Source organism: Oryctolagus cuniculus, chromosome 18, assembly GCF_051225735.1.
Source record: "Oryctolagus cuniculus isolate XC-2025 breed Fujian yellow rabbit chromosome 18, ASM5122573v1, whole genome shotgun sequence".
NCBI lineage: Eukaryota > Metazoa > Chordata > Mammalia > Lagomorpha > Leporidae > Oryctolagus > Oryctolagus cuniculus.
In genome coordinates, this window is record NC_142884.1 from 48,529,087 (window position 1) to 48,535,297 (window position 6,211).

At 45.5% G+C, this 6,211-nt stretch overlaps 1 long non-coding RNA gene across 1 annotated transcript; it reads right to left on the reverse strand.

The window, feature by feature from the left end:
* Positions 1-942: 942 nt before the first annotated feature.
* Positions 943-3,092, reverse strand: LOC149120955 (uncharacterized). The gene is made up of 2 exons (XR_016225001.1): positions 2,704-3,092; positions 943-1,313 (listed from the first exon to the last, which is right to left on the reverse strand). It is a non-coding gene; the product is annotated as an uncharacterized LOC149120955 (long non-coding RNA).
* Between the last annotated feature and the right edge of the window lie 3,119 nt (positions 3,093-6,211).

The following is a 6,211-nucleotide window of genomic DNA, read 5'->3' on the forward strand; positions in this document are numbered from 1 at the left end:
TGGGCAGGCGGACTCACGGGATCACCCACAGTTCGGGCTGCCTATGTGGGCAACCTGGATGGAGTTCCAGACTCCTGGTTTGGCCTGAAGTATTTGTGGGTATTTGGGAAGTTAACCAGTAGGTGGAATAACTTTTGCTGTCTCTGTCTCTCACTCTGAGTTTCAAATAAATTTTTTTAAAAAGCTTGGAAGAGGAAAAGATTTATCTGTATTAGAATCCTTCTACTATAACTAATTTTTTAAAGATTTTATTTATTTATTTGACAGGTAGACTTACAGAGAGGGAGAGACAGAGAGAAAGGTCTTCCTTCCGTTGGTTCATTCCCCAGATGGGCGCCATGGCCGGAGCTGTGCTGATCCAAAGCCAGGAGCCAGGAGCTTCTTCCTGGTCTCCCATGTAGGTGCAGGGGCCCAAGCACTTGGGCCATCTTCTACCGCTTTCCCAGGCCATAGCAGAGAGCTGGATTGGAAGAGAAACAACCGGAGCTAGAACAGGCACCCACATGAGATGCCGGTGCCACAGGCGGAGGATAACCCAGTGTGCCACGGCAACGGCCCCTACTATAACTATTCTAATGTAGCCACTTATACCCATACTCATAAGAAGAGCATATATGTAATTTATATATCTTTTATTATTTTTTGTTTTGTCTTTTGCTGCTTGATTACTGTAATTTCAACTTCAGTAGTTAGATAATTATCAAATAGACACACTGTAATTTATTTTATCATTCAGTTAATTTATAATTATTGGATATTTAGGCAGCTCATAAATTTTCTAATTATAAATTAAATGCTTATTAATAACATCGTATTATGAAAAAATAGACTCATTTCCATTTAAAATTCAAAGATCTAGTTAAATAGCAAATTAAATACAGCTGAGGAGAGAATTAGCAAACTATAAGGCCCTCAGGATTCTTTCATGAAAACCAATATTGACTTTTTAAAAGATTTATTTATTTATTTAAAAGGCTGAGTTACAGAGAGAGAGAGAGAGAGAGGTCTTCCATCCATTGGTTCACTCCCCAGATGGCCTCAATGGCTGGAGCTGAGCCCATCCGAAGCCAGGAACCAGGAGCTTCTTCCGGATCTCCCACGTGGGTGCAGGGGCCCAAGGACTTGGGCCATCTTCTACTGCTCTCCCAGGCCACAGCAGAGAGCTGGATCAGAAGTGGAATAGCTGGGACTTGAACCGGCGCCCATATGGGATGCGGGCACTGCAGGCGGCGGCTCTACCTGCTGCACCAGGGCGCTGGCCCCAGTATTGACTTTCAATAGACTCCAGTGGGAGCAAGCAGGAGCTTCAGGATCTCAAAGGAAAGAGCACAGTGCTTTGGGTCAGACCCCGTTAATTTCTGCAAGGCACCGTCCTCGTGTTCACTCAGCATCTCTGTCCTGTGCACGTACTAGGTTGCAGGCGGGAGGCGAGGCTGGAGGGCACGAGTGCCCTCCCCTGCTCTCTGAGTTTAGGGAAAGCCCCAGTTTTGGTTAAAACGGAAAAGAACAAACTTTCAGACAAAACAAGCATTTTAATGTGGTGCTTTTGTGTTCTGGAAGCAATCCACTCAGAAGTGAGACTGGGCCCTTAGATAACAGTTTGCATCTAGACTGGGCTCCAGCTGAGTTTGGTCTGTGGTTTAACCCTTAATTGAAGCACTAGAAAGCACCCCTCGGTAGTTTCATTACCTAATGGCACTAATGCATCTTAATAGGAGCTGCTGCATATGCATCGACTTGTCGGGATTTTATAAGGAACAGTTTATACTGACTAGAAAAATTAGAATGTTCACATTCTCTGTAGGCTTTAAGTATGCTGTTGTTTTGTGATTTTTGTCTGAGTAGGCTTGCACTTTGAGATAAAGGCTGAATTTCATCTAAAACTATTAGCATTTTTTTGTCTATAAAATTAATTACTATAAAAATTCTCTGCTGGATTAATGTATGTATCTGAATTAAATATGCTAATATTACTGAGTACCAGAGATAGATTTCCCCAAAGTTACAGAGTTTCTCAAAAAGTGGTAGCTTTATGGTAGACATAGATTCCATTCTGTTGAACTTGACTTACTTTCAGAATGAAGTGTGCCAATCCCTAATTCGGTTACTCAGGACTCGTCCTAAAACTTTCTGTTCAAAATCTGATTTGATGAAAAGCCATTTGAAATGTCCGTGCGCATTATTCTCCCGGTGTGGGAAGGCGGATCTTCCAAGCTTGCTACGAGATCTGAATTCCACAAGGTTTTATTTTTGTTTCCAAACACATTGAAAGTGTATTTTAAGATAAAAGTATGTATGCTATAATCCCATCAGTTTATTAACCACTCACTGGATTTGACTCATACCTGGGGTGGGGGGAACAGGAGAGAGAAACAAGGAGGCACGGAGCCCCAGCCTAGCAGAAAGGGAGTGTGCAAAGAGCCCCTTTTTCAAAGCTGGCCTTTGTTCAAACTACATCTGGTCACATAATCTTTTAAAAAGCACAAGTCAAGTCTCAATTTAATTATGTAATCGCATAAATGGAATTACACTGCTGATGAAGTTCAGCACTAGAACTCAAACTCACACCCACAAGGCTGGCAGGGCGGCTCCGTGCACTTGACCAGCAAAGCAGCCCAGGGCACCTTGCCGGGCGCCTTCCCCGAGCCAAATCACGGTGACTGGGCCAGGAGGACTTCTTCATAGCAATGGCCTCTCACTTACCTTGTAAACAGGATCCTAATGCAAGGCTAATAGCTGTTTTGCAGGAATGCAGTAGGTACCTCATTCCTCTTCTTTGTGCTTTTCGAGGGGAGCAAGGAGTAGCTAACGAAAAGCTTTGGCTCTGCAGTTCCGTGCTGAGCTCTGCGCAGACGCGGCAGACTTTGCAGCGTTCAAATCTACTTGACCTCTGCAGTTCTTTCTTGTCTACCTTGCAACATCCATATTGCGAATAACCTGCCAGGGCATGTAAAGGCCTCCAGATGGGCCTCCTTCCTCTCACAGGTGACTGCTGGTAAGTACCTGGGACATGGGTCGGACGCTAAGACGGTGTGAGGCATGCCCGCCCCGGGAAACCACTGGGTCTGGCCCTGCCACCCAACCACAGGCGGGACTTGAAGTTCAATAAATCTAGATAGCAGGCTCGTTTTCAAATTGCTAATTTTGTATGGCCCGTGAGTGATGTTATAAATATCCAAACTGCCCTTGGCAGACAAAGGCTCCCCAGCTCCAGAACAGGCGGCCCGCCAGCTCTTCTGGTGTCAGCCCTGACTGTTGGGTCACCTCTTGCTGGTGACTGCCCCCTTCGCAGGGTCCCGCCAGCCCTTCCTTCCAGCAGGCCTTCAGGCTCCGTGCCGTGTCTTGGCTCTCCCCAGGAGTCTCGGAATTCTTCAGGGGATCAAGCTGTATGACGTCTGTATCCTCAGCACCTAAAGCAGGGTCTGTCTCGTATTTAAAAATGGAACCATGACCTGGGGACTGTCTGTGAACAAGGACATCTGGGTTCCTGAAGCTTTACGATTGATTAGCAGCTCCTGGAGATCTGCTTTTTCTGATGAGAAAATAGAGACTCCACAAAGTTAGCTAACTTGCTTGGGGTTTCATAACCAGTAAACAGAAAAAAAAAAAAAGGATTTGCACCCAAATTTGTCTCCCAAAACTAATCCAAGCTCTTGGTTTCATATCCATGAAGGGTGACACGTAAGGTTGAAAATGGCTAGTTCTTGCAGGTATCCTGTTTGAAATACCACGAAGCTTGGAGAATTGATCCTTGCTGGGCAGGGGAGTTCCTTGGCATATCCAGGAATCTCAAACAACAGCCGATTTCAAGAGCTTTCCTCTCCCTCCGATTTTCCCGTAGGAGTCGGTCCCTAGCTGCACCTTTTGGCCATTAGATTCTAGAGCCACAGGAGATTTAGCCATGGAATTACGGCAGGCAAAGACGAGCACATGACGGTCTGATTAACCAGAGAGCCTGCCAAGGTTCTTCCAGTAACCCCAAGAGCTGTGCTAATGCAGGACAGGCACCAACCCATGAGCCACGTAGCAAGTGGAGCATTTGCCTCGTAGCCGTGGAGAAATCCAACCAGGGCTCACCCAGACAGCTGCCTGCCAGGAAGCCACCTGTTGGTCCCAGGGACAGCCCCTGTTTGCCACTCTCTCGCATTCTCTCTCCTCAGATTCACTGATGTGCCCCTGAAAGTTGTGAAGCCAAAGTCTGATCATTCAATTCGATTCTTGCCAAGTCTAGATTCATCGGTGGTCATTAGACACCGCACCAACTCACACTGTCGGTGGACCATTACACGGTGGCAATACTGTGGATCTTTCAGAGTGACAGCCTAAGGCAGGTGCCTCCTCACAACTTGCTAAGGTGCTATAAGACAGGATAACTTAGAAGCAATTTTTGTGTTTTACACTTGTATCTCTTCTAGTTTTTAAAATGAACTCTGTGATTAAATTCATTTTCTCACTCTCAAACACACACAAAAAAATTCCCCTAGAAATTAAAGGTCATCTTTTCAAAAAATTTAAATAAGAGATAACAGCTTATCATGCTTCCCTTTTTGCTTTGATTGCCAGGAAGCTCAAACCCAAAATTCGGTTTTAGTTGCAAACATGGTCCCTTGGCTTGGCAGCTTGAGCCACCATTACCCACCACTCGCTATCACTCAGATTTGTTCTCTTACTGTTTCTGTCCCTGTTTGCGGGGCAACTATCTTAATTCCTTTTTGAAAGCCGGAGGGGTATAAATAATTGGATAAAACTTCATCCCAGTGCGCAGTGCAGTAAACGTAGCCTTTCAAGAATGACGCTTGCCTTCCCTGTGCCGCCCTCAGCCTCCCAATGGCGCTTCCTTCGTCTGAGCAGAAAGGCACAGGCTGACTCTGGGTCTTCCACTTGGCCTCCAGCCCAGACCTCGGACATGGAAGCTGAGGCTGACGCTCAGGGGGATCAAGGTTACTGCCCCTGGCAGCTCCCCAGCCCTTCCCAAAGCCTCCTTCCAACAGGTGATCCGATGGGGATATTTTGATTGTTGTTATCACTTATTATGGTTGACATACAACCAGCCGAGAATAGCATCTATTTTAATATCCGAATTACTTTTTTTCTCAAAATTAATGGGCTACATCCTAAAACTCTCCCCATTACAAAAGACAATCTGATTCATCACAAATAAAACCCCTCTGAGCGTGAATGAATCAGGCGTCAACCACTTCAAGTTATTTCTCCTGTCTGATAAAACCATTATCACATTCGCAGTGTTTACAATGCTGAACCACATTCCTTTGATCATCTTAAAAAATTAATTGATCTTGCTTATCTATTGTCCTATTTTAAATCACTTAATTGAGGCTATTAAGAGAAGTAATGGTAACAACGGAAGCATTTATTCGGCACTGATGTTCAAACTTGCGCTGTGATTTTCATGATCTAAATTTCTCTATCCCCGAATTCTATTCTTGGGGGAATTTGCATATAGAGCACCTCCAGCCACAAATCGTTTGCTGTTGTTTAACATTCTGAAGGACAGACATCCACTGTGGCAAATCAGTGCAGCGATCCTTAATTTTAATTATTCCTTTAAATCAGATAGATACCCTGCGGTGAAATTCTTATAATTAAATAGAAATTAGAAGTTTCTAAAAGCCTTAATTTGAACTTTAAATTTAAATGCAAATGAATGCACTGAAACCAGAGGATCTCCCTCCCCCATCCTCACTCCAAAATTCTGAGCAATTGTCTGAAAACTTCAATAGATCCTGAAACCTTATTTTGGTGCCAAAGAGGTCCTTAGCACCTAAATCCAGTCCACATGGCAATGTGTGGCCAGTGCCATCCATGGGGATACCCTGGAAGACCCACTTTTCCCAGGTGACAGGTGCCCCAGAGATTTCTTTCAGCTTGTGTTGTCCAGAAGCAGGTCTCAAGGCATGCGTGCAGGTGCAGGTTGACGGCAGTAGGCCTAGGAAATAGGGTAGTGAAAGAGGAGCAAGACTAGGCAAAGAAGGCAGCTAATAAAGCGTCAAACCTGGCCACCATGCTGCTGGCAACACTGGGAGCCAGGGTAACCCTTTGAGGGGTGGGGGAGCTGAGGCCACCAGCTGTCCTCATTCACCAGTGCGGACTGCTCCCGGAGAGGGCCGGTTCCCTGTGTGTGAGCCCAGCACAAGGATCCAGGCGCTGAGCATCCCTGCAGGCCCTGAAGCGAAAAGGCCGGGTGGCAAGA